This window comes from Cyprinus carpio, chromosome A7 (genome assembly GCF_018340385.1).
Source record: "Cyprinus carpio isolate SPL01 chromosome A7, ASM1834038v1, whole genome shotgun sequence".
Taxonomy (NCBI): Eukaryota; Metazoa; Chordata; class Actinopteri; order Cypriniformes; family Cyprinidae; genus Cyprinus; species Cyprinus carpio.
The window spans coordinates 35,506,000-35,523,590 of NC_056578.1; the positions used below are offsets into that span (position 1 = coordinate 35,506,000).

The window sequence follows — 17,591 nt, forward strand, 5'->3', positions numbered from 1 at the left end:
AGGATTAAGACATTGTGTAATTGTATATGTCTTAAGTGCACACATTGTGTAATGAGTGTCCCAAATTTCTTCTGTAAGGGCTGGAATAATCATTTCAACTTTATGGTTGTGCAAAGGGCACAAACAAGTACTCTTTGCTTTGTTTTTTTTTATTATTTTTTTTTATTATTTTTTTTATTACGAAATCAAATGTGAGCCTGTTAAAATTCCTTGCTGTGTAGCAGTTTGCTAAATTAAGAAATCATGAATGTTGCCCAGCTGCACAAATAAATTACTGTATTAATGACTAAGTCCAAATTATTAATATTGATGATAATAAAAATAAAAAATCAGGAGGCTTATTTACAAATTACTCCGTGCCTGATGATAAATACAATCCAATACAAACCAAATGTATTCATTCAAATCATTCATGTGCAAAACTTTTTTTTTATTATTGCATTACAAATGAAGACAAATAATGAAATAATTACAATGGAATACTTCTATGATTTGGTTTAAAATGGGGTGAAGAAATACATTAGCAAGGCTAACCCTAGATACAGTCCTATAGAGAATTAAAGCGTCAGTCAATTTCAGTCTAAACCAAATATCTGCTGGTCTCCGCCATCCTCGAAAAGGTACTCGCTATTTTCCATCTTCATCTGAGATCTGTGGAAAGAAACAGGTAGGTCCCATATATAAGCTACAACACCAGTGATGTGGAAAAGAGTGTGTGTGTGTCATTCATATATATATTTGAAAAGCAATTCATACAATACAGGATGTTTCAAAGTAATGGTGCACATTTAAATTATGAAACGACTTCAGTTTCAGCTGTAAAGCAGCTCTACAGAAGAAAATGTCATTATTCAGCTCAAGTCAGTTGAATTTGGATTAATTTTAGTAGTAAAACTAGTCAATGTTGCAAAGTTCAATTATTAGTCTTATTCAGCAAAATTCAGTTTAAGTGTTTGTATTCTTTTCAGATATTATCAAGCCATTGACAGCTCTCCAAACTCATGCCATAACAACTATCTGCAGTTAATTTAACTTCAGCTTGTTCCTCACATACTGTATACGGCAGTGGTGTAATGTAACAAAGTAATACTTTGTTACAGTACTTAAGTATTTTTGGGAGTATCTGTACTTTTACTTGAGTTTTTATATTTTTACTCCACTACTTTTCCTAATTAAAATGTAAACTTTTACTCCAATACATTTTCCCAAGGCATATTTGTTACTACAAAATAGAAGTCAGAAGAACACTGGCTGCTGGAAAGCAGGTTTACGAATCAGTGGTCTGGCGTCTGCAAGTTAGACTCCTAAAAAACACCTTTGCTCATGTGCAAACAAGTGCTCACACAACCACAGATAATTTCATTTTCCACTCAAGTCAAGTCTGGGGTGTGCGATATACAATATATCTGCGATAATATGGTAAGTGTTGTTGTAATGACATTATCAAGTATATAACCAAATGCAAGCATGTGATTTATTAGTCTATTAAAATTCAAGGCATTCTAAATTGTAGATGGCAAAAATGCTTCTGAATGCTTTTTATATTTAATATAGGTAATCTATATCACACAAAGAATACTGTTTTTCTGCAGATAGCATAACAAATTTATAATAATCATTTAATACAAGTTCTGTAAAGTTAGAAATAAGTGGCTTACATTTTAGACATTATATTGCTTGTTATTGCTCAATTTTGCCTTACGAAAATAGTTCCAAACAAAGATCTCAGCACTGTTTCGCATCTGTGTGCAAGGGTGTTTACTTATTGTATGAATCAGCTTTTTGAACAAATCGGTTGAATAAATGATTCAGCGATTCACACATTAACAGTGTTAAATGCTTTGTTCCTGAATGAATCAGCCTTTGAAAGAATCTGCTGAAGCTCAATGACAGTCACTTGCTGCCACCTACTGGCGGTAATAATTTCACATTTCAACTTTTTTTTTTCATGTTTTAAAATCATTTCAAATATACGGAAGAGGATTAGGGCCAAGCAATAATAAAAAAAATAAAACCATCTCGAGATTAATGTCATTACATTGCGAGATTAAACTCGTTAAATTTTGAGAAAAAAAAGTCGAAATACAATCTTGAGAATAAACTCATTAAATTTCGAGAATAAAGTCGTTGTGTTTCGAGAAGAAAAAAAAACTCGTTAAATTTCGAGAAAAAAGTCGAAATACAATCTTGAGAATAAACTCATTTAATTTCGAGAATAAAGTCGTTGTGTTTCGAGAAAAAAACTCGTTAAATTTCGAGAAAAAAAGTCGAAATACAATCTTGAGAATAAACTCATTTAATTTCGAGAATAAAGTCGTTGTGTTTCGAGAAAAAAAGTCAAAATGAAATGTAGAGAATAACGCATTCGATCAGTGTTCATTGCATAGTCTATATCTTTCAGTAACAAAGAAATACTATCAACTTTAGCTAATTATGACACAATAATTAGCACACAAACTTTAAAGAGAATTTGCAAGCGGCTAGGTCTTTTTAGAAGAAAAAATCAGTCCAATTTGCGCAATGTAGGCTACTGGCTTTTGTCCAACATGAAATGACAACCAGAGGACAAATGCAAGATTATTGCTGACTTCAACCAAATGCACTCTGGCACTTGGACAGCTATGATAAATTAAAACCGTACGGCATTGCCATTAATGGCGTGTAATGTAATGCGTTTATTCTCAAGTTTGTATTTCGACTTTTTTTCTCGAAACACAACGACTTTATTCTCGATATTTAATGAATTTATTCTCAAGATTGTATTTCGCCTTTTTTTCTCGAAATTTAACGAGTTTAATCTCGAAACACAACGACTTTATTCTCGATATTTCATGAGTTTATTCTCAAGATTGTATTTCGACTTTTTTTTCTAAATTTAACGAGTTTAATCTCGAAACACAACGACTTTATTCTCGAGATGGTTTTATTTTTTTATTATTGCTTGGCCCTAATCCTCTTCCGTACAAATATCCGTATTCATTGTTATTTTATGTTAAAAACAAAACATTATTTATGCATCTGTAACTGCAGTTTAAATGCATCCATGTCTCCTCTGAGATGCATTAAACTGTGTAAATACATCTAAATGCCACTTCAGATGCAGATTCCAGAAATGATTTCTTATGTTGGAATGAAAAACACAAAGTACCGGATGAAGTGCTTCTTATTCTTACCCAAAAATACATAATGGAAGAATAAGTTAAAACTGTACACAATCTTGCTACTCAAGCTGTATGAATTTATATATATATATATATATATATATATAGATATATATATATATATATATATATATATATATATATATATATATATATATATATATATATATATATATATATATACACACACACACACACATACACAGTGTATATATATATTTGCTGCTTTTCCATTTTGCATTTACTTGTACTTTTACTTTCAAAACTTAAGTTTGAGATAAAGTAAAACTTTTCGTAGAGAGGCAAATCAAATCTTATAGCATCAAATGCATTCCAACTGATGACTCATCACCATAAACTAAAACTTCAAGAAGAATAAAAGTGTGAGGTGGAATGTACCTGTTTGAGGAGCAGCAGCCTCCGGTCCCACAACCCTGACCCTCCTCTGCTGACCGTGCTGGTGCATCTATGGACGGGTCCTGAAGCTTAATCTGGGATAGCTGCTCAGATACCAAAGTAGCATTGAAGGCAGAAGCTTTATCTGCAAAAAGCTTGTTAAATATTAATTATTCAAAACTCATAAACATACTAGAAAGACAAGCTTACGGTGATCAATCTGGTTTTTGGAACATGGTAGCTTTTTTCCAGAAGTGTAAAAATTTGTTTTAATTTACAGTCCTTTACAGTCCAATCTGGCAGCAAATGACACCCACATCTCATCAACTCTGACAATTTTTTTTTTAATGCATCTATTGTGTATTTTACCCCATGGATTTCTACGCACTTACATAAAACTCATACTCTGTAGTGCAATCACTTGAGTTTTCTGGACAACCCATCACAGACAAACTCTGATGTGCAATTATTTGAAGTGTTTTTTTTTTTTTTTTATAATTGCACAGTGACTCAGATTTGACTCCAGTGTTTGCCCACGTCAGGACATAACTTAAGACACTAAAAGCCTACTGGGGGAATCTGGCAGCAAATGACACCCACATCTCATCAACGCTCTTACTTTCGCTCTTACTTTAAGTTTTTAAATGCATCTATTGTGTATTAATGTGTATTTTGCTCCATGAATTTCTATGCACTTATGCAATCACTTGAGGAGATGCATTTATTTCCACAGTGCTTGTATGTTAAGTAAATGACTTCAGATGGAGATCTTTATGAGACAAATGAGCATAGGCAAGAAAGAGAGAATTCAATTATTTCCAACATGCACTCATCCAAGGCACTTTTATTTCATTAATGTAAAGTTAGGTCTTTGAGACTTGGATGGACTTGGCTTCCACTACGTTACTCCATGGGTTCATTATGGCTTCTCTGACAGATCTGATATCTTAAGGAAAAACGCTCAAATATTGGGGGAAAAAAAATGTAAAAACGTTTATAGGTCAATCTCAACTGCAAATCAAACTCTGACGATGTCAACATGTGACATAAACAGGAACTTTGTTAGGTGTATAATCTACCTGCTTCAGTGTCGAGAGCACAGAGACACAGCAGGCACTTGGAGGCAGCTTCAGCAGTTTGACTTCGAGGGGGCATGACTGTATGAAGTTTCTCACTAGTTCTGGAGAGAAACCATTAAGGCGAGTCAGACAAGCCAGTCGAGCCATCAATTTAAATGCAATTATCAGAGGTAATCAGCTGAATTCAGGGTCAAAGGCATTGCTTTCAGATCAGTTACCTGTAGATAGTGCTAACAGTGGGGGGGGGGGGGGGGGGGGGGGGTCAGACTTTAGGCTGGTGATGAAACTCTCCGTCAGTCTCTGGATGCTGGCTTTATCGTGGGTCTGAAATGAAAGAGGAGTTTACAGTTTAACTGCCAGCATCAAACTCAAATCTCATACTGTAGCCTTCATTTTCCTGAGTCAAGTCCCAAATCATGATGGAAAAGACTGGAACCAGATCTGTTGTTTCAGGTAACAAAGTTTCAAGTCTGCTTGGAATAACTCATGTTGTGAATTTGGGATGTCAATATCACACTAAGTACAGCAGTTTGAGCAGAGAGCATTTAGTCCCCGGCTTTATTTAGATGCATATTGTCTGATATATGAATGGCAGAAAAACAGCAAGCACTTTCTCGAACTGACAATCAGATTAAATTGTAATCAGACATTTTAATTGCAAAGTCTACACACATTTCCAGAGTTTTCTGGACAACCCATCACAGAAAACTTTGATTTACAATTATTTGAAGTATTTTTTTGTTTGTTTGTTTGCTTTATTTAATTTAATAATTGCACAGGAACTCAGATTTGAGTCCAGTGTTTGCCCATGTCAGTACAGGACACAACTTAAAAGACACTAATGGCGCTTTTCCACTGCGTAGTACGACTCGGCTCGGGACGGTTTGCGTTTCCACTGCAGTTTAGTATTGCTTTAGAGTGGGAGGGATCATTCACATGTCGATATAGTTGTGCTGCCTCTACTGCCACGACTCCTAAAAAAAAAACTTTTTCACTCCGCGTCGCCCCATCAAGCTCTCGCTGGATCCACTCCTCTGCTATCAACTAAAGCAGTGGTTCCCAATACTGGTCCTGGAGAACCCTCAACACTGCATGCTTTTGGTGACTCTCGTCTTATTTGACACACACATTTGAGGTCTTGGAGTCTTCACTAATGAGCTGATGAGTTGTATCAGGTGTGTTTGAACAGGGAGACATCTAAAATGTGCAGTGCTGGGGGTTCTCCTGGACCAGGATTGAGAACCACTGAACGAGAGGAACATCTGTACTTCTGCAACAGACAACGAAACTTATCGGTTGTTAAAAAAAGGTGCGCTCATTCAAAACATTGCGTTCGATTCTTCGCTGGCTGTGCCGATTTAAATCTAGCGGTTCTTTTGTGTTTGTGTCGCAAGTTCAGTGACGCAGGTAGTGACTATTCTCTCTGGCCAATCCGTGATCAGCAGAGTTTACACATCACGTTTTGGTAATGGTCAGTTCACTTGGAATCTCAACCGAGGTGGTACAAAAAAAAAGTGGAAAACCCCCCAAAAGTGAACCGTACTGCTCTAGCACTCTTGCTGACTTGCTTGAACTTTAAGTAGGCCGGGCCACATGGGAAATGAAGAGGAGGTCTTTGCTATCATAGACTTAAACTAAAAACAAAATAAATAAAATAAAATAATATACATATCCTAAAATATGTTTTCTGAGGAAGTAGAAGATGAACCAATCTTCCCCTTACCAGAAATGTAAAGAAAAAGAAAATTTCAAGCCAAAATCAAAAGAAAACAAATTTTGTATAAAGAATAAGAGACCATTTCGAACCATAAATATTTTTGCATAGTGCTTATTTACTACTCTAATACTACTTAATACTCATTTAAACATTCTATCATGACCTTTTTTAATTACTTTATAATTGCCATGAGAATTAGATATTTTTGATTTTGGAAATGAACAATTCCATGAGAATTAATCAAAGAGGACTATTTAGGCCCCATCTACACTAGTGCGTTTTCGTTTTAAAACGCATAACTTTTGCTACAGTTATGCCTATCGTTTACACTACTCAGGCGTTTTCGACACCCTCAAAAATGGAGACTTTTGAAAATGCTACAGACTCCATTTTAGTTTGAAAACTCCAGGGTTGCGATTCACTGTAAACGGAGCAAAACATAGACTTTTGAAAACGATCGCTCCAAGCACGTAGACGTGTCCGCGAACTAAATAATAGGGAATCTACCTATACATATCTATGGCTGTACCTGCATGAATGGTCATGTGACCTGCGTTTTAGGTTGTGTAGTGTAAACGACGATCATTTCTGAAACACAGCGGAAACGCCAGTGCAGACGAGGATCATTTTCATTCTAAAACGCCGTTTTAAAACGAAAACACACTAGTGTAAACGGGGCCTTTTAGTCAGTAGCTCAAATTGACATGGTACAAAAATCCACAAGAAAAACAGGCTCTGATGTATTATCACATGTATCCCCAACTAATCTTTGACTTAATAACATTTGACGTACAGTAGCACAAGAGATATGCATGACTGAAGGCGTAATGATGTTAGCAGCTGAGAAGAAGTGACATTGATGTAGGAACCACTGGGGGACATTATTCTTGGTCTGATGACAGACTCTCACCTTGGTATCCAGTCCTGAGATAAAAACTGAAGGCACATTAAACATTCTGCTGAAGAAGGCGATCTCTTTGGATGAGTAGTCCTTCATGGACTGCACTATCACCACATCCACATACCGAGGATCAGTGAAACCCTACAAAACAACTTCATGTTAATATAAGTATAGCATTTGGACCAATCAGACACATATCTATTTGTTATATTTAACAAATAATATCTAACGCCTCCTCATCTAACCAAAGGGTCTATGGACCCTCCCCCCAAAATGCAAATATCACCTCAAAACAGGCAGAACAGGCCTCTGGTTCCATAGCAACCAAAGGCACACTATCTGATAACACTAGGTTTACGACGCCCAGGAATGTGGCTAAGCAACTCTTAACTCAAGCCTCTCAAAAACAGACACATAATGCACATAAAAACCTTCCTTTGAATTAATTGACATATACTTTAGGGCATTGTGTATGCCGTTACTGTTCTTGTACATTGTGTTTTGTGTATTGTATATGTTTTATACATGCTTATGATGGATCACTAGTTAATACAACCTCATCTATATGATGTTTGGTATCTATGAGTTCGTATTCATTCATGATCTAAATGAAAGTGTATATTATATGTTGATGCCTTTGCAACACATAAGTTTTATAAAATTCTTAAAGATTCTTCTCTTGAACCCCCCAATTTAATTTCATATGCAAGACACCATACTGAAAAACAAAGAGTTGTAAAACTTCCCTCCAAAAGGTACCATCTCTCATTGGCTCACTCAAATCCTGAGGGTGTGACATTATCCCCCTATATAGATCACTGATCACCAGATCAGAGCGGTTCTTTTAGATTCAGGAATTCCAGGAGAAGATGCTGAGCTAAGAGCCTTTAAAACCACGCTAAGCTTGCGCCAGGCCGTTCGGCCTTGACTTTCCATTTATCAATATCCTCTGATTCGAACTGGTCTTTTCATCAACTCACTTCAGCAGAGACCAACTGGAGCCCCAAAGTGCATCAGGACTCTTTATCAAACAGGCGAGACTTGCAAGTATCAACCTTAGTCTTATTAATTGATACATTAAGTATCATATGCACCTTTTACAAAAGGTGTGTTTGAACTAAGAAATTGATGTTTCCTTCAGGCTGTAGATCACCTGAATATCAAATTGTATCATAGGTTCATGTCTATATTTCTCTTCTCCTTACTGCTAAAGCTTTAACCCTTTTTCCTATGCCCACTGTATGCAAGTGTGTGTGTGTGTGTTAGACTAGTTTAAGTGTTTATGTAGTTAATAAAGTCTTACTTGTATCACACTTGAGGTTGTTCATTGTTTGCTCATAACTGAAGTCAATAATCATGCAGATTTTAGCTACATGCTCTGAGTAGCATTGTACGTACAGTAAGAAAGTTATTTTCCTTAAACAGGAAAGTAACGTTCTTAGAATTGACAGACAGTTGACACTGAGAGGTCAAGTAAATACTTACAGCGGATCTAAATATTTATAATGAATCATAACTAGTTATGATTGATTATTCATATTTCCCCTTTGAGCTGATTCGCTACATAAGAAACATTTGTTTTAATCGTCAGAACAAACTTTTCTCACCGTATCTGAAGCCAGTGCTGCTCCTCGACCCAGAGCGATATTACTGAGCAGTTTGACAGCCGATCGTGAGCAGCTATCTCCCATCATGACCTTCGGGTAGCCATTCTAATGGGCAATGTGCAGAATCAGGTGCTGCCTGTACCAATAAACATTTCTAAACTGAAATCTTTTTAGCAGGGCATTGTTGAATTCTTTAATATGGCTGGTTCAGTGATAGTGGCATTACGCTATCATAAATATTCTGTAGTGTTATTTTAGTTAACTAAAGCTAAAACTAAATTATCTACTAAACTAGCACTATTTTTATTACATAAAATAAAAATAAACATTAGCTGAAAAACAAAATATAAAAAACAAACTTATTTTATTTCAGCTACTTGCCAAGGCAAATGTTCTCATTTTGCATATTACATTTTTGTATAAAAATATGTATAACGAAAACTAAAAAATAAAACTATATAGACACATTTAAAATAATACAATAATAAACTAATATAAAAATACAAAAATACACATCAAAATTACTTAAACTTCTAACTAAAATTAAAATGAAAACAGAAAATGTAGAAATTAAATCAAATTCAAAATATTAACAAAACTATAATAGTATATTAATGAAACTAAAATAAATACTGATGACCACCAAACCATATAACTGACCTTTTTTGTTTCTGTAATTGATGGGACAATATTCTAAAAGAGGGTGTCCCAAACTGGGGTTTGCAAAAATACAGGGGGTTCATGAGTTGACGAAAAGTTAAAAATTAAGGAAAGCAAACATTTTAAATTAAAAAGTTATTAATTTAAAATGATCAATTAAATCAAAATAAAACTGAGAAAAAAAAAGAATAAATACTTTATTTGTTTAACTTCCAATAACCAGCATCATAGATTTGTGAACATATGAATGTGTTGTGAAAGTATTGTGACAGGTCTCCTGTTCTGCTATATCCGGCCAGTGGGTGTGGTTGGGAGACTCATCAAATGAACAGTGTGCACCTGTTCTTCCCTCTATAAAGCTTAGGCTCTGTTGGCATGAGGGTGGCTTGCTCTGGGTTGCGTTTGTTTGAGTTTGGTCTTTATTACTTTAAACTTGGTTCTGTCTGATGCTTTGTTTGGTCATGTGTCTGACAGAAATTGTGTAGATTTCTTGTTTTATTTATTTTTCTATTTGTTAATAAATATCTTTGCCGCAACTAAACCAAACTGACCATGTCCTCCAATCTTTTGTCACGGCTTTGAGCCGGTCGTGACAGTATACAAATATAAAATATCTCAAGGGGTTATTTCAAGCATATATTTAAGGTCAAAGGGATTTGGCTGACAAAAAAAATGTTTGCAAAGCCCTGTTCTAAAATATAATATTTCACATATGCATTTCTGTTAACACATTTAAGAATGTAAACAAATTCCTGAATTTGTATTTTGAACCTGCTATAAAAAAAGGTTAAACCAGACAAGTCTCTAAAATCTCTTAATGCTGTCGTACAGAAAAAGAGAGGAAGAAAAAGGGGTAATGAAACTACCCAACTGACATGGCCCAAATAGACTAAACGGTCTAAATAAATTGGCTAAAGATTACTATATAAAATGCTTCTTATCTTCCACTAAAATCATTCTGAATGAATACCCAATACACTGCCCAGACTTCTTTTTCATACTGCACAGTGGATAAAGCCAGTCACATCTATTTTCAGTTGGAGAGCTAAATATTAAAATGACACATTTTAGCAATATCCTCCATATACTGTAGGCTTCAGAGCATGTACTGAGTGATATCCATTGTGAAGGCAAACTTTCTAGTCACTCTATCGCTCATGATTCCATCCAGTGAATTTTTAAGCTCTATGAGAGACTGACTGACTGAACACTCAAACAGACTTCAAACATCCAGTTCTTCAGTGATGATTCAGTCTAACGTCATGCAAAAGTGCATGATGCAAAGAAAGACTATGAAAGCATCAGGAATGCACCTCAAACAACTTGAGAAGATGACTCAGCTTTTCATTGTCATTATATAAAAAGATAAATAAGTAAAACACAATGTGCTAATAGATTATCTTGTGCTTGGCACTTCAAACACAGTTTTAAAGACGTTACTGCCTGTAAATCTACTCATAATCTATAGTAGCTGAACTATAGTCAAGTAAATATTTTGAGAAATTAGCTACACCCAAGTAAGGGTTAATGTACAGTCAGCCAGTCATTATCGCAAAATGTTTCACCCAAAATGGTTCTATTTTGAGAATGACTAGCTGGCTAAACATGATCCCTTACTAAATTAATAACTACATGGACAAAAAATATTGAAGTGAGTTTAAATTATTATATTACCAGTGTGAGAGAAGAAAAGAGTGCAGAGTAAAAGTAATTTAATTTAATTTAATTTAAAATGTTAATTTAAAACAACAGACATGAAGGAGAAAAAAAATGTTGCATGGGACAAGATCAAAAATACACCTAAACAGTTGTTATACAAATTTATATAACAACAGAACGCAGAAACTGACCCATTAGAATGAAGTCTTACACCGTGTCCTAACCAGACGTGATGATAAAAGCTATCTTTTCCTTGTTCATCAGATTTTTTGTCCAAACCAGCAGCAGCGATCTACAACGAGCAACAGGGGATTTTATTTTTGGAATGGTTCTCATTTTACGGCTAAAAGCTCAGGTAGGCTGCTGATCATGTTTTGTCAATTTAGATATTGAAATCATTTAATTGGAGTTGGAACATCACTGTGCATGATTTTAATAGCCATAATGATAGTGACAATGAAATTTATCTCAGATCTTGAAAATAACTTCAATGACTCTATGTGAACAAACAAGTATAACACTGCCTGCCAACACGCTCTTCTGATTGGCTGTGATTTGTTATTGATTTAGTAGTGTCTTGCAGCTGTGACGTGTCTGGTGTGGAAAACTGCTTGTCGCTAGAATCTTATCACTTTGAGACTGTGCATCATTTTGTGTTTTCAGTTCTGATGCAGCATTGGGCAAGGAACTTTGAAACTGCAAGGCTGCTCATAATTTAAAATAATTTCAGAGTTGTATTTTTATGGCTAAAAATCAAGAAGGATCTCTATTAGTGTAAAAGCACCAAAGTTGAACAAATCCATTTACTTGCACTTAAAAAGTTAGTTCACCCAAAAATTAGCCCATAAATTACTCACCCTCAAGGCATCCTAGGTGTATATGACTTTCTTCTTTCAGAAAAATACAGTTGGAATTATATGAAAAATTGTCTTTGATCTTTCTAGCTGTTTAACGGCAGTCAGCACAGCGGGTGCTGCAGTGCTTCAGTCCAAAAGAAGTGAAATAAAAAGTGCCCATCCTTAATAAAAAAGTGTCTCACATGGCTCCAGGTTAGAACAAAGTCCTCCTGTAGTGAATCAATGCGTTTTTGTGAGAAAAATAGCCATATTTAAAACGTAATAATTCAATCTAGCTTGTGCTCACTGTTGTAAACGGAAGCAGCTCTGGGCTGATGATTTATGAGTTCAGCTTTGCGCATGTGCCGTTCAGAAGTGACGAATGCTGAAGCGCAGGGGAGGGGTTAAGATTTGAGAATGGTTTGTAATTAGAAGTACAAAACAAGGATTTGTAAAGAAGAATGTCGGAGGATTTCTATATAAGCCAAGAGGAGACTGGTTTTCCTTTGCTAAAGTAAAGAAACTTTACTTTCTTTGCTCCTGTTAACAAACGTTGGTTTTCACGACTCACTGGCACATGCGCAATGCTGACCTCATACGTCATACTGAGTGGCATGAAACAGCTCGAAAGATCAAAGACAATTTTTAATATAACTCCGACTGGATTCGTCTGAAAATAGAGAAACTCATATACACATAGGATGACTTGAGGGTGAGTAATTTACTGGGTAATTTTCATTTTTGGGTGAACTAACAACTAGTAAAGCGAATTCAAGGCACTGAATTAAAGGCATAGTGACAAAATCATTATTTAACTTTGTACCAAATATGTATTTGTACATAAAGAAGTCAAAAGTGTGCTTGAGAACTGCCTCACTCAAAAAGGAAAGAAAAAAAGGAAAAAAAAAAGTTTGTTGTAAAACCCACCTTAAGGTCTATAACATATCCTCTTTGGCTGTGAGTGTCTTCAACGATGAGAACAGCCTCTCTAATGCCAGCTTGTGTTCGGGTAAATATGCAGAGTCCTCTATACTGAGCTGAGCCACAGCACTGGCTACGCTCTCTTCTGTGAGTGTCTGTTTCTCTTTGATATACTGATCCACAGCTTGTTTATAGCTGGGATTGGACGGGTCTGGATCAGACGGGCCAGGCACCAGTGCAGAGGTGGGCAGATTGAAAACCTGAGACACAGACAAGGACAAAGAATTCCACCAGTCAGAGTCTCACTCACAACAAACAGTCAAAGTGATACCCTGAAAGAACCACAGCTAATGGTGTGATTCATGTCATTTATAATCATGTATGTGTCATGCATGTGTCATATAATCATGTCTCGAATGATTATTTGATTTTAATTAGTACACAGCTGTTAATATATTGGGTCTCAGACTGTTTGCCTGCTCTAAAGGAACTATAAAGTAAGGTAAGCAAGTCTCTGTGAAGATGCTCTCCAGCTGAGCATTAGACCTCTGCCGATCTTCTAAACTCCAGCCACAAGCTCCGCCATATATTTATACTGTTATTTTTCTCAGATAATGTTTCCTCTCTTCTACAACTCATCTGCAGAGATTATAAATGGTTTCAAAAGTTCAGTCAAGTCAAGTCAAGTCTGCTTTATTGTCAATTCTTCCACATGTACAGTACATACATACAGAGAATCGAAATTGCGTAACTCTCAGACCCCCGGTGCATCCAGATAACACTAACAGTAGAGCCTAAAAAATCTAGATCAAATATAAAATATAAGATATAACTTATACAATAAGGGAATGTAAAAAAAGACATAATAAAATAAATAAATAAATAAGGTTAAATAAAAGCAGCGCAAGGCACATGGCAAATAGAGTGCAAACCAGTGAACAAACAGTGCAGATAAAAAGATTTTTAGTGCATAAAAAAAGCTTATTCAGTCTGATTTAGTATGATTAAAGTGACAGAAGGTTGTTGCAATGTTTTTTTTATGCATTTTTATATTTTGTATTAAATATTTTCCTTTAGTAAACATATTTCATGTCTTTTAGGTATCCTGCAAGACTTATGATGAGGCTATGAGGTGGAAGTTAATGAGTTTAATAAGTTTAAGTTTTTCACTTCAGAAAGGCCCAGCTGAAACAATCACGGTTGTGGTAAAAAAGCCAAAGAGAGGCAACAGTAAGGTCAAAAATCGACTTGAATTAACTTCTTAAATAGACTATTAGCCTGTAGTGATTATTTTCAACATTACTGTTGTTTTGCAGTTGTTGGTCAACAGGGACAAACACAGAAAGAGCATTGTGGAGGACAGAATAAAGACAAACAATCAATTGTTGGTTAAAATAATTTTCTTCTATCTGCCTCATGGTCTGCAGCCAATCATATCATTCATCTGTAAGGTTTTTGGGAGGGACATATTCTAAATGTAACCAATAAAGTCACTTCTTTAACATCCAAATTGGTACATATTCGGCAGTATACGGTCAGTAATACGCCGGGATTTGTCCGAAAATCTGCCGTGTGTACAGGAGTTTACTGGTCCGTATCGACCTCTTTTCATGCAGTGTGTGTCAAAGCAGCTTGACAAATATAAACTGTGACAGTAGAGGAGGGGAAAAAATAATTCTTGAGAGAAACCAGGTTCAGTAGGGGTCTAGTTTTTCTTTGTCCAAAATGATCTACAAATTAAATAAACCAAACTAGAAACACAGAGACTGCTGGAAGATGGTACTGTAGCTTGTTTTATGTGGTTTCTAGCTTGTTCTATATGGCAGATCAATCAGACTATACGCTTTTACGGTCACTGTCAACCTGTCAAATTATCCTTGCCAAGCTATTTAGAGCTATTTAGACCACTTTGAATTTTATGCAAAAAAGCTACACTGTTCCTAAATCTAACTTCACCACCTTACACAACTATGGCTCATTTTATTTCAGAATAACTTCTGGAGAGTAAGAAAAAAAAACAATCTATTTACCTCTTGAACTTGTGAGAGCATCGAGCAAGAGGCTGCGCCACCAGAAACAGCAAGAAGAACCTAAGAAGAGCAAATAGTGTGAAGGCCAGTGAACAAACAACTCAACTGAAACTGAGGAAATGAGCGGCCAGTGTAGATGTTGAAGGATCTAAGGATTATGATTCAGATAACAACCCAAGCATGTAGCTTCAAGAGAGCAACCATACATCAAGTTTTATTTTATGCTTTTTATTATTTATTCAAGCATTTATTTCATTTAAGCATTTATGCCATTTTTATTATACTTTTATATTTTACATAACTTATAATTTCCATGCTCTTCCAATGCTTGTTATTGTCGTTTAAATTTTAGGATTGTGTGGCTTCATGGGATATTCTGTACATGTAAGAGATAAGAGAATGTCTCATTTTAAAGGTTTTTAATGTTACAGGACAATGTTGTGAAGCAGTAATTTTTTCTTTGCTTTTTGGTTCTTTAAAATAACACTTGTTAAATTTATGCTGATCAGACGAAGTACAGGATGAAGTCTAGTTCTCTAGAAGTTCGGACCAAGTTCACACAAAGTCTGAAAACATACACAACTAAGATTATTTAATAAACCCTGCTTATTTTTGATTATCATCACTTTGTCTCCTTTCAGGCTTATTAGAAACTTTTAGTTAATAAAGTTTTGGGCACCAGAAAAAAATAATAATAATTTGGACACTAGACAAAATGGATATATTTTGACAGGGTCTGGTAAAGAGTCTGGATCTAATATTCCTGGCGTGGAGATTCAATCTAATATTTTTGTAAAGTAGTATACTGGCACAATATAACAAAGTCAATAAAAATAAAAAATTTTAATTCAATTTACAGGTTTCTCACTCTTTTTGACCAATGAAATCCCATTGATTTGTCCTTTTCTGTAATTTGTGATTACTGGATGAGGATTTTTTTAAAAATCATCTTGATTCAGACTGATTTGCTAATGACTCCTTCAGACCATTTTGTGAACCAATTGAACTGAAAATAAATTAAACATCACTGTGACTCCAAACTAAATATTGATGAGAACATAACTAGAAAAAAATACATTTAATTATTCATAATTCCCTGATATTTTCAGATTTTCAATTGCTGTGGGACTCATTTCAATTCTACTGAAACTGAGGAAGTCAAGAGACAAACTATCTCTATACTAATTTTTATATTTACCTTCTCCTGGGGAAAGATGACACGATTCTTTACCAGCACGGCCCGAAATTTGTGTATAAAGTAGTCCTTGAAGCAGGACGAGACTGTCACACACAAAAAAAAAAAAAAAAAAAAAAAAAAAAAGACAAATTGAGAAGATTAACGAATCGCCTACCGGCAAAATGCATCATTGACACGAATGCTGAGCACAACATTTCCTCCTTATATTTCATACATTTCTTTTAAGCCTGAAACATATATCACACATAAAGAAGTTTATGCAATTTGTCAATAAGAACAACAAAAATGTGAATCACGGTAGTACTATAGTATTATTTTAGCCCCACGGTAATGTGCAAGCATATGGTTGTGAATCAGTATCACGCCGTGTATCCAAGTACCATCACTTTACCATGGTACACTATGTTTACAACAAAGTACTGTGGCGGTGGTACAATTATAAAATCATTTCGGCAGTGATATACTGGTATAATTAGCATCATATATGTCCAGAAAATTTAAATATCATCACGGTTCTTAAATAATTGTTGTCACACAGCGGTTGTTCAATTCAACTCACGTCGGCACAGGTATCTTCTCCTGCTTACACTCCAGACCATTACATTCCTCTTCAACTTGACACATGACCGCTTCAAAGTCACAAACTAAGTGCAAAGACAAATCGGGTCTAACAATACGACACTTTCCTTCAGCCTGTTTAGGTGTGAACAATTCTCTCAAACCTTATCCAAGAGAATTGTTTACCTGACAGATACTGGCGCAAGCTTGTTTTCATCTTTACAGTTTTCACGTGTGCAGTGTAATCTCCTGACTCCTTCTGATGACGTACCGTGACCACGCCTATATGTTTGTGTTGTTTGATTACTCGTTATTAACGTTTTTTTTGTGCTTAATTTTCACATCGTCTGACATTTATGTTTTAATGTTATCTGTTGTCTTAATGTATGATGTGTGTGTGTTTGTTTGTATATGTATGGGTAAATACCATGTTTTCATGCAAAAACTTATTGATTTGGAAAAACAGCAAAGCAAGCGCATTGGGTCTTACGTTTGTAAGTTATTATCTTTTTTTTCCTTTTTATTGTTTTGTATAATGATTTGTAAAATGATTTATTTTGTGTATTAAATTGTTATATCATTCGTATGACATTTGTATATAATTCAAAGATAACAAAATATTAAAATGCGTGTTAATGTTTAATGTTATTTTAGCTAAGCATCGTCTGACTTTAATGCATACTAAAGAGTTAGCGTTTTTAGTCAAAAAGAAAAGTACAAAATAATCGTATAACTATTTTCGTATTTGTTATTGTCAACGTAGTCCTATTTGTCACATTCGCTATTCATGTTGACGCCATCTATCTATCATCCTTGGAATCGGTGTGAATGCAACATCTGGGAAATGTAGTTCTATTAGACAGCCACT

The 17,591-nt window shown here is 35.1% G+C and overlaps 1 pseudogene; it reads right to left on the reverse strand.

The window, feature by feature from the left end:
- Nucleotides 1–409: 409 nt before the first annotated feature.
- On the reverse strand, nucleotides 410–17,569 carry LOC109092798 (annotated as a pseudogene).
- Nucleotides 17,570–17,591: the final 22 nt, after the last annotated feature.